The sequence below is a fragment of the Numenius arquata genome, chromosome 17, assembly GCF_964106895.1.
Source record: "Numenius arquata chromosome 17, bNumArq3.hap1.1, whole genome shotgun sequence".
Taxonomy (NCBI): Eukaryota; Metazoa; Chordata; class Aves; order Charadriiformes; family Scolopacidae; genus Numenius; species Numenius arquata.
In genome coordinates this window covers 13,579,465-13,599,946 of record NC_133592.1, presented here as the reverse complement: position 1 = coordinate 13,599,946, position 20,482 = coordinate 13,579,465, and positions in this window count along the sequence as shown.

Genomic DNA, 20,482 nt, shown 5'->3' with positions numbered 1-20,482 from the left:
CAGAATGAAAGAACTTACTTTCCCTCCCATACTTGGGGCTGATGCAGTCACACCTGGAATGCAGTATTGCATTTTGGGCTCTGCAGTTCAAGGGGGATGTGGAAAAACTGGAGACAGTCCAGTGAAGGGCTACCAAAACGGTGAGTGACCTAGAGAACACTACCTGGGCTAAAAGCTCCCAACAAGTAGAGGACAATGACCTGCCTTTACACCTCCCACTATTTCCTAGCTGTGCTTCCCTCGAGCCCTATGCTCCTTTGGTAAAAACATTTCCCCCCATAAAGTAGTGGAATAGAAGCATAGTGTCAGAGGTGGGTCATTGTGAGAGTGACTGAAGAAAAATTTCATTGTATTCAGTGACTAAAGTCTCTACACCTTCTTTGGGCCAAAACACACTCTTAAGGGCTTTACTGTTGTGGTTTAACCTGGTAGGCAGCTAAGCTCCACTCAGCTGCTTGGTCACTCCCTCCCAGTGGGATGGGGGACAGAATTATAAGGGTAATAGTGTGAAAATGCGTGGGCTGAGATAAAGTCAGTTTAATAGGTAAAGCAAAAGCCATGCACATGAGCAAAGCAAAACAAGGAATTCATTCACTGCTTCCCGTTGGCAAGCAGAAGTCTTGGCATTTTCAGGAAAGTGGGCTCCATCACACATAACAGTGACTTGGGAAGGCAAACACCATAACTTCAAATGTCCCTCAGTCCCTCCTTCCCTCAGCTTTTATTGCTGAACACAACATTATATGGTATGGAATATCCCTTTGGTCAGTTGGAATTAGCCATCCTGGCCCTGTCCTCTCCCAGCTTCTTGCATACTGCCAGCCTATTTGCTGGTGGGGCAGTGCGAGAAGCAGAAAAGCCCTTGGCACTGGGTAAGAACTGTTCAGCAATAACTTAATCAACCTTGTGCTAACAACAACACAAATCCAAAGCATAGCCCCACACAAGCTACTATGAAGCAATTTAACTCCATCCCAGCTAAAACCAGTACATGGATTCAGTAACTTTTGGTGCAGAAAAGGTGTTAATGATGTCTTATTTCCTCCTTTAAAGTACTGCAGCAATGGAATATCCAACCGACCTGTGGAAACACTCATAACTTTTTCAGGCTCAGCAGGTACCACTGTCAGTCCCAGCAGCTGATCTGACTATATTCAAACCTGATGTCCTAGGATCATGTTGTCAGTAGTTCTCAACTGCTATGAGATTTGGTGGCTGTTCCTTGTTCAAACTAATGACAAGAGTTTACTTTATGAAGTAGGTGAGCTGAAGCTCTCTCATCTCTTTGGGAAACCTGAGGTCTGTCTCCCTCTTTCACCCAAGTTTCCTATTTCACCTCTTTCTGACAATGTTTCTTCTATCAAATGGCACTAAAGTCCACCCAGATATTCAACAAGCTCCAACAGGAAACTTCTCCTAGTGTCCTTTCAGCCTGTGTGAGCCCAGCCTCTTGCCCTTCCTCTATAGATGAGCTCCAAAGGTGATGTCTCTGCACATTAACTTGATTCCCTCTCTAGTCAGCAGAACAATTGAAACTATTCTCTTCTATGTTACTGGTTGTCCTGGTACCAGAGTTCTTCCTGTCCTGAAAAAAAAAAAAAAAAAAAAAAAAAGCCTCAAAATCTAGAACTTACTAACATAGCAGGCAGATGCTCCTGGCTTCAGAGCAAGACACAGTTTTATTACAAGAACACAGAAAGGCAGCTGGGTGTTGAACTAGGAGAGTCAGGTTGCTGCTGATCTGTTCCACTTGCACAAGGAGACAAACCTGATCTCACTGACCTGTGCTTCCTGTGTGTGAGGCTGCATCAGCAATTTAAACCTTCAGGTGCATCCTTTGGAGTTGAAAGTTGGGACCGGTGATAAGTTCTCATCCCATTTCATGTGACAATTGCCAGAATGCTGCAGACACACACAAATGATCCTTGGGAGATCCTTGCAGTCTGTGCAATCCCAGCTTGTAAGGACTTGTGCTAGAACCTGACTTAGTGGCACAAAAATAAAAATATTTCAGGGAAATGATGATCTGGCCTCAAAACTCAGACTGTCTTTCTCTAAAATATCTTTTCTTCACTGACTTTCTGCATAATGTTTTCTTACCTAATTATTCATCGGTGGTTCCGTTTCTAAGAGGCTGGACCCCAAGAGCTTTCTGCACAGCAAATACGTCACACACATCTTTCCTATGGGACTACATCTACATTCTCTGAAGATTATGTAGTGTACAGATGAAAGGCCTGGGGGGTCTTTACTCCTGCACTGCAGTTATGCAGTCATTAATGAAATGATATGCATTTGCAGTTGTAATTTCCAAAGAATGAGGCTTATCAGATAATAACTATTGCAGTTAACTGAGTTACTTTCCTTCCTAAAGCAAATTTTGTAGATTCAAAATGCTTTCAGACTGCTCTCCAGCCCTTGCAAATACATATAGGTCTTTTGTGCACATCCAGGAACATATAATTCCTAGCTCCATTGGATTTGCTTTTTGTTGTCCTTGAATCCAGATTTCTTCTGCTCATAGCTGTACTAACAATCCTGTACCACAGTGAACACAGAGTCATGGTGCAAAACATGCCAGAGATATTCCTATCTAATGCAAACCGGAGCCAGGTGATGAGAAAACAGACTGCAGTGATAACCGGGGCTACCACAATGCCCAGCTCTGTACTTGAGCTACTGTAGTTCCAGCTAGACAATGTAGAACTGATTCATGACGGCAGGCAAGCCCAAAGCCTTTCTCAGCTGGGAATTCAGGTTCCCAACAAACAGACGGCAATGACCTGCCTTTACATCTTCCACTAATTCTTATCTGTAGCAATAAAACGAAGCCTTTAAAACGAGCCACAGGATCAAAGCAACTGTATCACAGGCAAGAAATCTCTCAGCTGGACTCCTGTCCCCTACAAGATATTGAGATAGCAGATATTATGGGAGTGTTTAGGGGAGGTGGTCTCAGCATAGATGAGTCATGACTCTCCATCACCCAAAGGATATTAGAAAACTAAGTAAATAGCTACATTTTGGTGGGAAAATTAAGGCACTGGGTTACCTTCTGGAGACTTTCCTGTCAACTGTTGGCTGCTAGTTACCTTAAGAAAAAGATAAAGTTTTTGCTGAACCTATCAGCAGGGCAGGTGGACAGCAGGCCAGAGCTGCAGCCCACAAACTTATCTCATCTCATGGGGATGGCAGGGAAAAGTCAGCAGGAATGCCAAGATCCAAGAAGAAATAGCTTGTCCCCCATGTCATGAGCAGGCCCTTCCTTCACACCCGCATGCACAGTTCTTCCACAATTGCTGGAGTTATTAGGTGTTGCCTTTAAGCAGCTGCTCTCCCAGCTGATGGGATGTCGGAGAAGGGGCAGTCAGAGTGTACAAGAGGCTTCTGGGCTCTGTGTTTTCACACTGGCTACTGATGGATAGAAAGGTCCCTGAGGAACTCCCCAACACACAGGTCTAAGTCCCCCCTTGGTGCACAGGCCCTATTGCTGCCCATTGCTGGCTCAGTTGGGCTGTGGTTGCCTGGACTATAGGCAGTGAAAGCTTTTAATAGGTATTGTCCTGCCCTGCTCAGGAAATTTCTTGCCTGATCTGCAATAGAGGAGGATGAAAAGGGTAATGAAGAACGGAGAAAATTCCTGTGCTTTTACTGGACTGGCAGGGCAACTGGTCACTCTTTCAGCCTTAAAACATATCTTGGGCACTAGAATTCAATAAGTGTCGCTGAAAGTCAGCAAATATGAATGTGGTAATTAAATAAAGTAGTAGGAAATCCCAGCATGAAAGATCTTGGCTCTGTATCTCATCGATCTTGAATTGTACCAGTACACCAAAACAGAATGTCACCAGTTTCCCTGTTGACCTGGGACTGACAAACTATCACAGTCTTTTTTGGAAAATGACTGGGTTTTGTGTGCTGGTTCACGAGAAAGCAAGAAGGGGTATGATGTCAGTTTTTAAATTGGCAGAGTTCTTGCAAAAACACTACTGGGACATAGGGAATGTCTACAAGCATTTTGGGAGAAGCCTCTACTATTCATTAAATCCCTTGATCTAAAGACAGTCACAGGTGTATCAAAATAGCTGTGATTGCTGGGCAATCTGCACCATAACATGAAAATTTGGATTGAGTTTGTTGCTGCATTGACAACTGAGATGATAACAATATTTGAGTCGCATGTGTTGTGTGGGACTGCGGTAAGTACCATACTCCCCCATCAGTTCAGAGGTAAGATGAGAGCACAACAGCAAAGAGTGACTGAAAATAAGAGTCAGAGCATCAGCCAAATCATGTGTGCTGTGATTTCCCAAACACACACAGTGATGTTGAGAGCACCAGCTGTGATACTTTGAAAACTGTTAGGGGAGCACTGATGGCCCTGTATAAAGCTCTTGTGATACCTGCTCTGAAATACCCTGTACTGTCCCAGCCATACACATTCAGAAAACAATGACTCAGGATATACAGGGTGCAAAGAGAATTTGTGAGACCACAGGGGAACAGAGAAGCTCCCTTGCAGGAGGAGCCTGGAAGAATTCAACTTAGCAAAAGCATACTATTGCAGTGTGAAGGCTGAGGTGGGAAGAAGCACTGTGAATAGATCTGCATAACTCTCTTGACCCATCTCATCTGGGGCAGTAAAGCTTGGGTCCACTCCTGGAGTTCACTGCTGCATTCCTGTTTGATGTCCTGCTCAGGGAAACTGAAGCTGTAAGTGAGCTCTCACACTTGCAAATAATGACGCCAATGCCCAAGCAAAAGAGCTGCATGCCAGGGAGAAGAAAGTACAAGAAAATAAACCACCTAACTCTTCCTTTCTGAAAGGAATGGTGAAATCTTATTAAGACAACTGGGAGAGGACTGGGGTGACTACCCTATGCCTAAAATACCTCCCCAGGGATCTGTGACCTGTCCCGACAGGAGGCAAGACATCCTTGAGCTTCAGCTGACCCCACAGAGGAGCTGCTCACCAAACCCCTGCTCAGCTCCAGACCTGGGGCAACATACTGCAAAGTGACCGTGTCTGCCCAGCTGCCACGTGTTCATGCCACCATACTCACTCCTGCCTCTGTCTGATATGGCATTTTTCTGTCCCCTCACCATCCCCAAACGTAGTTGAACATGTCTCAGGCCTGCCATCAGTCCTAGTCATTCAGTTCCTCCTCTCCCAGCATAGTGTCCATCCTCTGGAGCTGCTCCTTTGCTTCTGGGCCTTGGCCAGCGCCCAAGAGGCACTGACAAGCCACCCACTTTCTTTCAGATGGGACAGATCCTTACAAAGCAATCCTATGGCCTGTTGCCTCCCTGGGCTCTCTGTCTCATGCTATTCACATCGATGACTTGCCAAATTCAATACCAACAGCAGCCTGGAGCCAGTATCACCAGGCATGGCACAAGCTGCTTTGTCCAGACAAAAAAAGGGTCCCAGCTAGTCCTGGGTCCAGCAGCTTTCCATCCACTCCATGAATGCATAGAGTGCTTTGTCGCCCATGTGCACGCTCTGCCCAGAGACACAAGCAACCGCTGCTTCTGGTGCTGCCCGTGCTCAGCCTGCCGGCCTGTGCAAACAGAGGGGTGTCCTCCCTCCCAGGGACCAGCACCGGCCCTGGCTCTGCAGCAGCAGCACCTGGGCTCCATGCTCTCCATGGCCTCTTTGCCAGGTGCTGACCTCGAGGGGGACCTACCTGCCTTGCTGCTGCCTGTTGGCTGGTGGTGACAGGCAAGTCAGGACCCGTCAGCAGCTCTGGGTCATCCCAAAGGCCAGCCTGGAGCAGTGTCTCCCTGGAAGTGGCTGAGCCTCCATGATGTCTGAGGCTGACAAAGTACGGGAATTATGAGAACAAGTAGATGCACTGAGGTTTTTGCTGAGCACTGGCCCATTCTGCAAGTACTCCTGTCTCAGGCACCTCTCAATCCTGATGCATTTGTTGTGTGTGGGATCAGGAGTCTGCACCTGGTTCTCCTCCCATGGATTTGTGTGGCAGCTTTTTGAATGAATGGAAACATTCAGTAGCCACTCTGTTGGTGGTAAGGAGCTGTGAAAATTAACTACTAGTTGTTTGAAGAATATTTGACACTAAGTGGTCTCCAAAGGATGGTTCTTCATAGTAGAGCAGGCTGAAATGAGACAAAGAGCTCTTCCTAATCTACCAGGTATGAACTGTGCACATAATTTTTCAAATTTATGTTGCTGGTTTGAAAGGACCAAATCACATTGAATTTCATGTGGACATCTGCGCCGTCTTGGCCTCAGCAATTCTGTCAGTGGTTCATCCCTAAGGATCCCAGACCAGACAGTTACTTTTATGGATGTTGAAATCATTGCTCCTCGGGGTTGGGTTTCAGCAACATGGAGCTTGTTCTTTATTGATATCTTAAAATTTAAGGGGGTGGTTAGAACTTTCTAGGGAGTGAGTGTAGCATTTGGTTTGTCAACTGCACAGAAGATATGATCTGTCTCTATAATGAGAACACAAGGATTTATATAATTAAAGACATCATTAATAGTCTAAAGTTGTGGCAGGGGAGGATTAGATTAGATATTAGGAAGAATTACTTTACTGAGAGAGTGGTCAGGCCCTGGAACAGCCTGCTCAGGGAGGTGGTGGAGTCACCATCCCTGGAGGTATTTAAGAAACGTGTAGATGTGGCACTTCAGGGCATGCTCTAGTGCCCAGGATAGTTGGTTTGTGTCTGTGGGTGGGTGTGGTGTGTGGTTTTTTGTTTTTGTTTTGTTTTGTTTTGGGTTTTTTTGTGGTTTGACTCGATGATCTCAAAGGTCCCTTCCAACCATGAAGATTCTGTGATTCTGTGATAAGTTCATCTAAAATAATGACTTTTTTTTTTTTCTGCATTCTGAATAGTACATATATGGAAAAATGAATGGACACCCACATTTGCCCACACACTGTTTATGGCACTCCAACATTCTCCTTCTGTGTTGGTTCTGTGATGGCTATGCAGAGCTTGGACTCTTCCTGGGAAGAAATCTCTACAGGAATGCACAGTGTGGTGACTTTCTTCTGAGAGACCCATGAATGTTTCTGAACACAAATTCCATTATTCCACCTATTATTTCATTTTCCCAGTCCTCAGTTTACTTATTTCCAAGTCAATTCATCCAAATACTCATCAGCTTTTTTGGAAAAAAATAGATTCCTTTGTGCCAGTGGGTTAAAAACCTTCCCAGGGTGATGTGATGAAAGACCTCCTGGAAGAACTATTTATCCACTCCTGTTTTTCCATGGAGGAGAGGGGACTCATTTTCTTCTTTGGCAGCAGGACTGAGGCGCTAGAAATGTCCCCCTTGTCTGGTCTCATGGAATTCACCTGGAGAGAGGTCTCCTACGTGGCATCAGAGTTCCTTATGGAACCAGGATCATCATGTGTTGGGCACATTACAGGTACCACTGAGAAATGTCTGCAGCAGCTTCTCTGCCCCCTCAGTCTTCAGTATCAAAGACTGTAACAGGCACTAACTCAGCCAAGTCGTCAGGGGGTTTCCTGAATTTTACTATGGAAGATTTCACACAGCCATGCTTAGATGTGCCCTACCCTCCCTCCATTGCAATGCTTCCAATCAGTTCCCGGAGCTTTTGGGAAAAGGAGACAGTGAGTGGGGATGTAGTTTGGGAAAGTCGTCCCTACAGCAGGGTGAAGAAAAGAAGAATGAGCCTTTGCAGAGATGTGTTGGCACCCCACACTGTGGGGCTTGACTCCTGTGCCCTCTTCTTCTGTCCCCCCAGACCCATGGAACAGGGAGGAGTGGAAAAGCCTGGGACCCCACTGCCACAGCTGGGCACACTCAGCATGGGGCAGTCAGCCCTGGGACAGACCAGTACCAACATGCTTCTCCTAAGGGGGCAGGGATGGAAGTGAAAACTGGGCCAGAGAGAAGTCTTATTGCTGCTTTGCTGCTCTGGTCCAGTGCATCTGATGTAACACACCCTTTCCAGAGCATGAAAACATTACTTACCCTGTGTGAATCTGACAGTTTTTTCCCTCCCAGGAAAAAATTCTGGTCCCCTGCCATGAAAGGACAACCCTGCTCTGGGTCTCTTCATATCTGTAGGGAAAGAGGGTTGTTGATGATGGTGCCTCACATTTAGCCCAGGTGCTGGGCTTCCATCAGTGCACTCTTGCCAGAGCAGCAGTTTCCTCATGTCCTCAGCTGAGATGTCCATGTGGCAGTCCTGCCAGAGGCAGTCCTGTGCCAAAGGGCTTGTTATCATGCCCAGGAAACAATTCACACATGCAATGGCTTCTTGGATTGTTTGGGAAGACCCTGAGTGTCGTGGCATCTACTGAAGAGTGGATTATCCGCATAACAAGGAAGTTTGGCTTCTGTTTTATGCAAAGCACTCATGGCTTTTCTGATGCAGTCCAACAAAGTATTAGGTAATGTGGGCAGAATGTGATTCCATTTTGTTGTCACAATCAGTGAGTATAATGTGGCATGAACGGACCCTTTCTGTAGCATGGCACCGTATAATCTCTAGCCAGTAGCTTATCCAGAAGAGAATGCAGGTGGGTGCCAGTGAGTACAGCGATCTCCTGTTAATAACATAATCTCCAGTAATCTCCTGTTAATAACATAAACAAAGAGAAGCAAAGTAAAAAAAAAATAAAAAATTAATGATGTGCAGCGACAATTCTGGAAATAGTCCATTGCATCAGTCATTTTAGAAGAACAGAAGACACTAACAGTCAGTGCAATATTCCCACCCCTTCTTATAAATTCAATATTTAGAAGGTACATGGTTCTTCCCCTAACAATTCTCTCCATAAGGGTGAGAAATGTTTGGTATGGCATGAAAGTTTTTGTTAAATAATTCTTGTGATTGACAGATTGCTATTGCTGAGTGTTCATTTTAGTATATTAATTTGTCTACATAATAATAATACAGTTTGTGCTCTACAAATCTAGCCAGACAGAGAAACTTGACAAGTGTCCCTGTCATTCGTTATCCATTACACTGCCAAAAATTCTTGAGCAGAAGGCTTGAGCCTGACAGCCCAGCTGGGATCAAAAAAAGAAGGTTGAGCTTTAAATTAGAAACAAGAGTGCTGTCACTTGGAAATCAGAAGGATGGGAACACAGAACTAGGCACCTTCTCAGTCTGTCTGTATCAATCCACGGGTTTTACAATCAATTCTGCAATCTCATTGGAACCCAAATTACTACAATTATAATGAAAACCAATACAGGGATGGAGAAAAATTTATGATACGGTGTTCACCACTGCAGTGACCAGAATTTGATTGCATCTTTTCAGTTCTCAATTTCTATAAAATTTATTTGTTCACCTCTAAAATTTTTACCTCCAAAATTCTCAAAACATGGATCTAGCATATAGGTGTTTACATCAGAAATGTACCTCTAATTCTCAAAATGAATTAGCATAATCAGTATATGGTCTCTTTACATTCATTTATTTTACTCCTTATATTTTCCTTCAGCCTAAAGAGATTTTTTTCCTCCTTGTTTTTTTCTCCTCGGTAGAGTTGCACAAAGAAATCTATCTTGTGTCAGGTTCATCTCAATAGACAAAACAAGCTAATCTTTTCAAGTAACTCATAATAAACTAGTTCATCCATTATCATGGCCATTTGAATAATCCTGAGCTGCACTTGTTTCAGATAAATCAATCTTTCTCAACTGTTTCATCAGTACTTGTTTTATTGAGATGGCTCTTTATGAAGTATGCATTTTCCCCATTCTTCAATATGCTTTATTCTTGGGCCTTTCTGCATTTGTGAAATCACAGAATCCAGTTAGTTCTGGTCTCCAGATCTAAAAATAATACTATTCTCTAGTAATTCATAAGTGTGGTGACAATATTTGTGCATTTGCCAATTGAATAGTAGCCTACACTGATCTATCAAAACCAGAAACCAAACCATGCTTAAATGTTCTATGACATTTTGAGAGGCTCTCAGGATAGACGAAAACCAGTAAGTGACTTTAGTAAAACTTCTCAGAAGTCCTGATATCCCCTTAAAACACACAGACATACTAAGACACAAAGGCTGAGATCAAAAGAAATCCTTTTTTGCTGAAAGAGTGGTAATCACAGGGTCAGTGTCAAAATGGAAGAATGTGCTGCATTGTGCAGCAATGAATTGGGATGAGCATTGCCATTAATATATGGATGGTAGATTACAGAGTTTTAATAGTTAATTTTCAGGTGATCCTAGAAGTTAAGAGACTGCAAACATACCAGAAGGCAGTGCTGAAAAAGTGACACTGGAAAAATAAACTGAAACAGTTGCTTCAGACAAGAGATGTAACTTTATAAGGACAAGTACAAGCTATTCAAACTACAAATAAACAATAAAGTGCACAAGATGAAGAGCAACTGGTTAGGTCTCATTTTGCACAGAGGAAAGCAGAAATGCTGCTGCAGCAGTGGCTGGGCATTCCCTGTCAGACGGCTCATCAGGGGTGCCACAGGGTACACCGCACACATTATGTCTCCACATGGACAATTATAGTGCCAAAAGACAGTGTGATAGAGCTTCCTATTCAGTCAGAGCAATCCTACCTTCACAGCAAAGGGAGAAAGAAATCTCAGCAGTGCAAGTTGTGACAGAAGTGTTAAACTGACAGTGCTCTCCACTGCAGACAGGAGCGACTATCAGGCTTCAGTAAGAGAGTGCATGAACAGGATGGAACAGGAGAGACAGGAGAGCAAGCCAAAAAAGCAATAGAGAGGTGAGCAAAAAGAAAGCTGGGTTCAAGCATTGTGGGAAAGCCTTTACTGCTCAACAGTAACTCTAATGCCCACCTTGTACAGAAAGAAGTATTTGTTTCTTCCCAAATCAATCCTTTTACTGACCCAACGATCACTGACTGACAGTGTTTTCCACCCCGCCTAAGACTCCCCAAACTGTTTCTGGACAGGATACACTCCTTCAGTGGTCAGGCTGGCACTGTGAGAAGGACCATGATCTCACTGCTCTTTGCTTCATAGTTGTTTGCCTGAAGGTCACACTCAGCCTATCTGTATCTCGAAGAGTTACCTTCTCGTAAAATAGCTTGGCATACAGTGCCCTTCCTTTGTTGTTTTCAGCCATTTTTTTTGGGCAAAGCAGAGATTTGGCAAATGGATAATTTCCCAGGGCACTCTTTCAGTACCCAGGGAGACAGGCATTGAAGTACTCAGGCAATGGGCATGAAATGAAGAACTCAGAATTTGCTCAAGACTGGTAGATCTCTTTTCCAGACATTTCCCGGAGATTCACCTCCACTCTTTCTTCTGGAATTGCACATTTGTCTTTAAATATTGCAAATCTCCACTCATCACTGCATAAATAGTATTTATTCATACTAGTACCCTCTTTATTTTGAAAGAGCCTAGCAACATGTGCAAATGGTGAACATTCTCCACTGTGAAAAAAAAAATGACATTATCAAGCATGAAATTACATCTCAAGAGTCAGATACAGTTTCTTCCTGGGCATCAGATTACTAGGGTTAAAGCAGTTTCACCAGTTAGTCTTCCAGAACTGAAGTCCCTCAAGAAAAAATATGTTCTGTGGAACTGAGATGTGTTTGTCTAACTCTGATGACAGGAAAGGGAAGGGAGTTCATATACTCTAAGAAATACACATCGCTCTTTTACATCAAGATTATTATGAACTTGAAAGTCTATACAATACAAACAAGGTATCAGATGCAGCTGTTTTAAACTTTCTCTCAGAGTTGTTCCTTTATGCCTATTATGGATCCATGTTTTCCCAAGATCAGTTACCTTTGCATCAGCACTTCCCAGCTGACAGGTAGCCTGACTCCAGAAACAGTGTCAGTGCAAAATGACTCCTGTCCTCTGTGCATGGCAGCAAATCACAAAGCAGGGAGAAATTAATTTTCCATTCCACCTCTATTAATATACCATTTTGATCCTCATAATCCTCTGTACTTTATAGGGTGTCTAGTGGAGTTCTGTACAGTCCAGTTTGTGGGAATTGCATGTTTCCTGGTTGTACCATTTATAACATAAAACCCAACTGATATCTTTATTTTTAAAAATTTGTAGAGTTTTCCTATACAAAAAATTCTACAATATCAAAAATTTGTGCAAAACACTGCAAACAAATAACTTATTAATAAATAAATAAAAATTTTTGCTTTAAAATACTATGTGACTGCTTAAAATAAATAGGTGTCATTCAATTCATATTCTTTGTGACATCATCCTAAGTAAATAGAATTGATTATGGCTAATAATAAACCGAACTGGTTCCTCAGGGGTCAGTACTGGGACCAGTGCTGTTTAACATCTTTGCTGGTGACGTGGACAATGGGATTAAGAGCACCCTCAGAAAATTTGCTGACGACACTGAGGTGTGTGATGCTGGAGGGAAGGGATGCCATCCAGAGGGACTTGGAGAGACTTGAGAGGTGGGACCGTGCCAACCTCATGAAGTTCAACCAAGCCCAGTGCAGGGTCCTGCACCTGGGACATGGCAATCCCAGGCACAAATACAGGTTGGGCAGAGAATGGATTGAGAGCAGCCCTGAGGAGAAGGACTCGGGAGTGCTCATGGATGAGAAGCTCAACATGAGCCAGCAGTGCGCACTGGCAACCCAGAAAGCCAACTGAGTCCTGGGCTGCATCAAAAGAATGATGGACAGCAGGTCACGGGAGGTGATTCTACCCCTCTACTCTGCGCTTGTGAGACCCCACCTGGAATACTGTGTCCAGCTTTGGAGTCCTCAACACAGGAAGGACAGGGACCTGTTGGAACGGGTCCAGCGGAGGGCCACGAAGATCATCAGAGGGCTGGAGCACCTCTCTTATGAAGACAGGCTGAGAGAGTTGGGGTTGTTCAGCCTGGAGAAGAGAAGGCTCCAGGGAGCCTTCCAGTGCCTGAAGGTACTACAGGAGAGATGGGGAGGGACTTTTTTATCAGAGAGTGTAGTGATAGGACGAGAGGTAATGGTTTTATATTGAAAGAGGGCAGATTTAGATTCACCTGGGACGTGGCAACCCCAGGCACAAATACAAGTTGGGTGGAGAATGGCTGGAGAGCAGCCCCGAGGAGAAGGACTTGGGAGTGCTTATGGATGAGAAGCTCAACATGAGCAGGCAGTGTGCACTGGCAGCCCAGAGAGCCAACCGTGTCCTGGGCTGCATCAGGAGAAGTGTGGCCAGCAGGTCTCGCGAGGTGATTCTGCCCCTCTACTCTGCGCTCGTGAGACCCCTCCTGGAGTACTGTGTCCAGCTTTGGAGTCCTCAACACAGAAAGGACATGGACCTGTTGGAACGGGTCCAGCGGAGGGCCACGAGGATGATCAGAGGGATGGAGCACCTCTCCTATGAAGACAGACTGAGAGAGCTGGGGTTGTTCAGCCTGGAGAAGAGAAGGCTCCGGGGAGACCTTATAACAGCCTATCAATACCTGAAGGGAGCCTACAGAAGAGCTGAAGAGGGACTCTTTGTCAGGAAGAGTGGTGACAGGACAAGGGGCAATGGTTTTAAATTGGAAGAGAAGAGATTTAGATTAGATATAAGGAAGAAATTCTTTACAGTGAGGGTGGTGAGGCACTGGAACAGGTTGCCCAGGGAAGTTGTGGATGCCCCATCCCTGGAAGTGTTCAAGGCCAGGCTGGATGGGGCTTTGAGCAACCTGCTCTAATGAGAGGTGTCCCTGCCCATGGCAGGGGGGTTGGAACTAGATGATCTTTAAGGTCCTTTCCAACTCTAGCCATTCTATGATTCTATGATTAGATACTAGACAGAAATTCTTTGCTGTGAGGGTGGTGAGACACTAGGACAGGTTGGCCAGAGAAGTTGTGACTGCCCCATCCCTGGAAGTATTCAAGACCAGGCTGGATGGGACTTTGAGCAACCTAGTCTAGTGGGAGGTGTCCCTGCCCATGGCAGGGGGGGGTGGAATTGGATGATCTGTAAGGTCTCTTCCAACTCTAACCAATCTGTTGTTCTATGATTCTAATTATAAATTTCCAAAAGTATGATTAAAATCTTTGCCCCTCAGCAAATAAACACAGGCCTCAACCTTTTCTACACTTCAAATACAATTTTTTTTATGGATTCATGAGAGAAAAATGTAAAATAAAGGCTTCACATTCTCTCTTTTCTTTTACTCTGTGTTATGAAGACTGTGGGATGGTTCCAAACACTTTAAGTCCCTCTGGTGCTACTGGTATCCAGATACCAAATATTATCATTGGTGTCCAATAAGCCTTTACAGAGTTGAACTTGTCCTCTATAACCTTAGGTGAAACAAAATTATCTAAAATCATGGAGTCATGGAATTACAAGATCGTAAGGGGTCTCGGGGGACTATCTAGTCCAACCCTCCTGCTCAAAGCAGGATCAAATAGAACAAGATGCTCAGCTGGGTTTTGATTATCTCCAAGGACAGACGCTACTTAAACACTCTGGATAACCTGTTCCAGTGTTTGAACACTCACAATATAAATCCTTTTTTTCTTATGTTTAAGTGGAATTTCCTACATTTCAGTTTGTTCCTATTGTCTCTTGTTCGGTCACTGGATGGCATTGAAAAGAGTCTGGCTTTGATTTGTTTTCCTGTACACAGATCTTCGTCTGGCTATGAGATTCTCTGCCACAGCTGAGTGACCCTGCCATTTCCCTTGCATACACAATGCTGGAGGGTTGTTAGCTATATTAAACTAAACATTTTCTCAACCCTTTGTATAATCACAAGTTATTACGAGAGTAAAAATGATCCATCTAGATCAAATAGTTCAGAAATGCCTGCACAAAAAAAAGACACTGGAGAGAAGGAGTCAGAAAATCTGATACATTTTTAGTGTATGTAAAAGACTACTGGAGAAGGACTTCTTACAAACACTGGTTCTTAATAGCACAGTTGATGCTCCAGAGCAAGAGTTCATGCTGGATCAGCAGTAGTCCATTAGACATGACAGGTTAGTAAATCACAGAAGAAATTCAACACCATATTTGACAGTAAAAGAAGAACAGGTGCATCACACTAATGTTTCTGGACCTTGGCAAATCTTCAAGAGTGTTTAATTTCATTTCACAACAAGCAAAATGAAGTTGATCATTTTTCAGATTGGCCAGTAACTTGGTTTTCCTTTAAGAGGTTTCTTTTAACAAATTTTACCTATATGGTTACACAATTAGGCATACTAATAGTTTCAGAGTGGGATCATGAAGAGAACCAACTGAGGCAAAGCGGCTGGCAAAGCACCAAAGCCATCTTAATCTGACATTGCTTCTTCATTTCAGTCTTGAACACAGAAGTGAGGCATAAACACTATGTAATGTGTTCTCATGAGACAGAGGGACACATCCAGTCAAGATGCCACTGGGCACCAGAAGATTTTGGGCCCCAGGTGACATAATTACCAAGGAAATATGATTCTTTGCCATCACCACATTCTTACTCAGCATGGATATTGATTTATGAAAGACATGCAAACAAAATCAGAGGGAAGATAAAACGAAAAGGACTCAGAATGATTGTAAGGAGTCTGAATCTAGAGTTGAGCAGAGAAAAAAACTGTGGCCCTGTAAAAGTGTCCTGTGAAAGAGCAGCAAAGCATCTAAGTATACAGAAAAGCCAAAGAACCTGATGCTGGGTGACAATCACATAATCACAGAATCTTAGTGGTTGGAAGGGACCTTTGAGATCATAGAGTCCAACCATATAAAAAAAAAAAAAAAAAAAAAAAGAAAAAAAAACACACACACAAACCCACACAAAAACAAAACAAAACAAAAAAAAACAACAACAACAACAAAAAAACCCACACCAGAAAGAAAAAAGAAAAAAAAAAAAGCACCCACCAACTAAACCCCACACCCATAATCTCACACACAACACCCCACCACAAACCAACAATCCCGGGCACTAGAGCATGCCCTGAAGAGCCATGTCTACACGTTTCTTAAATACCTCCAGGGATGGTGACTCCACCACCTCCCTGGGCAGGCTGTTCCAGTGCTTGACCACTCTCTCAGTAAAGTAATTCTTCCTAATATCTAATCTAAACCTCCCTTGCCGCAGCTTCATACCATTTCCTCTGGTCCTGTCGTTATTCCCTTGGGAGAAGAGGCCAACCCCCGCCTCTCTACAGTTTCCTTTCAGGTAGTTGTAGAGGGCAATGAGGTCCCCCCTCAGCCTCCTCTTTTCCAAACTAATCATGTCCAGTTCCCTCAGCCTCTCCTCATAGGACTTGTTCTCCAGACCCCTCACCAGCTTGGTGGCTCTCCTCTGGACACGCTCCAGCACTTCAATGTCTTTCCTGTAGTGAGGGGCCCAAAACTGAACACAGTACTCGAGGTGAGGCCTCACCAGTGCCGAATACAGAGGCACGATGACTTCCCTGCTCCTGCTGGCCACGCTATTCCTGATACAGGCCAGGATGCCGTTGGCCTTCTTGGCCACCTGGGCACACTGCTGGCTCATGTTAAGCCGGCTGTCCACTAACACTCCCAGGTCCTTTTCTGCCGGGCAGCTTTCCAGCCACTCAGCCCCAAGCCTGTAGCGTTGCTTGGGGTTGTTGTGACCAAAATGCAGGACCCAGCACTTGGCCTTATTAAACCTCATCCCATTGGCCTTGGCCCATTGATCCAACCTGTCCAGATCCCTCTGTAGAGTCTTCCGACCCTCAAGCAGATCAACACTCCCACCTAGCTTGGTGTCATCTGCAAACTTACGGAGGGTGCATTCAATCCCCTTGTCTAGATCATCAATGAAGATATTGAACAAGACTGGCCCCAAAACAGCCCTGAGGGACACCACTGATGACCGGCCGCCAACCAGATTTTGCTCCATTAATCACAACTCGCTGGGCACGGCCATCCAGCCAGTTTTTATCCAGCGGAGGGTACACTTGTCTATGCCATGATTCTCCAGTTTCTCCAGGAGAATGCCGTGAGGGACGGTGTCGAAGGCCTTACCAAAGTCCAGGTAGACAACATCCACAGCCTTCCCCTCATCGAGAAAGCGGGTCACATGGTCATAGAAAGAGATCAAGTTGGTCAGGCAGGACCTCCCTTTCATAAACCCATGCTGGCTGGCCCTGATCCCTTGGCTGCCCTGCACTTGCCGTGAGAGCTCACTCAGGATGATCCTGTCCATGATCTTTCCCGGTACCGAGGTCAGGCTGACAGGCCTGTAGTTTCCGGGATCCTCCTTCCGGCCCTTCTTGTAGATGGGCATCACATTGGCCACCCTCCAGTCATCTGGCACTTCTCCTGTTGACCAGGATTGTTGATAAATAATGGAGAGACGCTTGGTGAGCTCTCCTGCCAGCTCCCTGAGAACTTTTGGGTGAATGCCATCTGGCCCCATAGACTTATGGGTGTCCAGGTGCATGGACAATGGGGGTCATGGCTCTCAGAGAACAGGCATGAACAGAGGACAGCTTGCAGGAACTGTTTTCTAACAGTTAATTCTGGAGGTAGTTCTGATTTTAGCTGCCACCTCTGCTAGGTTGGACCTAACTGCTTTCAGTTTTGCTTTGGCTTGGAGCAGTGAGTGGCTAAGCCATTCAGAAGTGTACCCTTTCCACGCAGCATGACAGATTGATGAGGATGCCAGGGAGTATCTAGCTGCCACAGGAGCTCAAACAGAAGTCTTTTCACATACCTTAAACTCTGTCTATTGGTGGGAAGGTAATTGGTCTTTGCATTTACCTGTTGATTTAGCTTCATGGGCGGAATCTCTCATGCTAGACATTCCCTCAGACAGGCAGCCAGATCCACCAGTGACCCACAACAGGAGGGAAGACAAAGTATTCTTTGAGCATGCAGTTGTTAATAAGATAAATTATCTGAGAATGAATAGCAATACTATAGTGAGAATAACTATACTCTGTCCTTTCCAGTGCCTCCAGGATCTCCAGGATGCCTCCAGAAGATGGATATTTTACTATGTGTTCAGTAATTATATTCTTGGCTACAGTTTCTTCAGATTTGGTTTCCTTAAAATCATTCTTGAAATCTTTTTGAAACACTGATGTCTCTTTTTCCATACTTTGTGTACTGACGGGGAATTAAAAGTTAAGTTATACAACAGACCGAGCAGTTTTGAAGCCGTTAGCTCTCCTGGGAAAACACCCTGCGATTTTAATGCACTCTGGTCTTCACAAGTTATCACATTCTAAAACCTCCTTTTTGGATGCACTGGAAGGAGTTTGGGATTGGAACCTCTTTAAGCTTTCAGTATCAAAAATTCAGGTTTCTGAGTCTGAACACAGCTTCCTTGCATGGTCAAAGACGAGAAAATCTGAGACAGGTGTCTAAGACCAGATGAACCGCCTCATTTTATAGCCCATTCTCTTAATAAATTCAAAACAGCCAATTAAAGAGTCATTAAAGATCAGATATTAGTGGGAATGATTCTTTACAGTTAAACCTTCTTCACAGGCTATTCAAGCTCACAAGGGAAATGAGGGAGAAAGTTCAGATTTCACTACATTGTTTCAAAGATTACATTTACAATACATTATCACCTGAGTTTGACATACCATATTTGGTTTCACTTCACAGGGCTAATAGGAATTACCTAGTAAAGTAATGGATCTAAGAAGAAATGATGAAAGGTTATTTTACTGTACTCTATTTCATTGACTGTCTCATTTGACATCTGAAAATGAAAGTCCTGCACCCCTGGCTTCCCATCCTCTGAGCAATATTTTACTTTTTTTCCTAGGAATTAACAAAAACCCCTAATGATATGAAGAGAGAATATGCCAGTACTTCCATAGCAGCGGACTTCAGGTCCACACAGGAAATACTGCTCTAGCCAACTGCTATTTAGTATCAAACTTCCCACTTCTGACTCTTTGAGAAGGCAGAAAAGGCCAGCCAAAAGCTATTTGAACCAAGATCATTATTCTAAAACCAGCGCGGTCTGGCTGGTGGAATGAAAACAGCTCTTTAGTGGCACTGATGCATGGTGCCCTGCTGCCAGTAAATAAATGCAGAAACATTCATTCTCATACTCATCCGCAGGGTCAGTGCTGCCAAATATGATAGTGCTGTTCTGCTTGAGAAAGCTGTCACAGGCATGCTCTAAAGCAATCTACAGAGTTCCAGAGGTGAAATGTAGAAAAGGCAAACAGCACATCTACTGCCAGATCCTGCTCACTATCCAACAAGATCCAGTTCTCAGCTCCAGTTTAACCTACAACTGTAAGTAACTAAGGTAGCAATATTAATTTTGTGACATATAAGAACACCTGATAAGTCTCATCTAGTCAAAGAAATATGTGGGAAGATCATCTCAATGGAAGTCCAAATGATAGCTATATAAACTATAGCTTGTAATCAACATACCTCCTTTAACCACATATAAACACACAGAGTGTAATTTAAGTGTGTGCTTGCTTTTAGTCACATTTATTATTATCATGCCACATCTAGTCATATTGTAAACTGATCTCAGTAGGTCTAGAATACAGCTGATTAATATATAGCACACATGCAGGAAAACACTTACTGTAAGGATAGACAGACCATTGTTGCCAGGTTGAAGAAGTTCTGCCAAAATCAATACAGCTGCCTACTCCTTTGTCTCAGGTATTTTAAGTATGCTTTTTCCCCACTTATCCTGCTTTAACTAAATGCCAACTGTGTGTGAATTGCTTTCCGATAAAGGATAACTTTCTCAGTAGCAAACAGGTGTGCATTAACTTTTACTCTGAAGATCTCCAATTCATTGAAACAAAGGTCTTTACCCTTAATTTGGACTGATGAACTTTCCTTGCACTATCTACATACACTAAACTGCATTTTAAAGCTGAGCTCCAATATAGATTACACAAAGCTTTCAGGTTACTGAAGAAAGAATGAAGTAAGGCTGTTCAGTATATTTTATTCATATTTCCCAGATATATAAACTGATACCAGAAAAGGCTACTACTACCTCTATAAAACATGCTTTGCTAGATTATGCTTAATTTAGTTGTTCTTAGTCAATATGTTATGTTTTTTTAAGCACAACAACAGGCTTGTAGGAGTGAGGTGTTCCTATTCCCAAGCAGCATCGTGCCTGGTCAGGGTGTAGTAGGTAATGGAGGCACAGCATGGTGCTAGAAGCCTGCAGTTCATTGGATACCGCAAAAACCAGGAAGAGCAGCCAGCCTGATATGGGAGTGCAGGAAAGAGCAACCTCCTGGGCCCTGGTGGGACTGGGAGGACCTTGCTGTTCTGAGGAGAGACATAAGAATTAACTAAAGTCAATTTGGATGCAAGGACCTGCCTGCAAGGTCCCTTTGGGCAGTTGACCAGTTGTTGATAAGTTTTGTTTGTTTCTGTGTCTTTTCTAGTCTTTTTTCATTTTTAATAATGTAAGTGCAACCAGGTGATATGCCGCGAAGCCTGACTTTTTACTTTATAAGCCTTTCGGGGTTTTGTGACAGCTCATTATGAAAGGTTTTGAGGTAGTTGTGCCCCAAGCTATGGCTGGCACGAATCCATCTTATCGTGCCTTCATAAGGCACATAGCACAG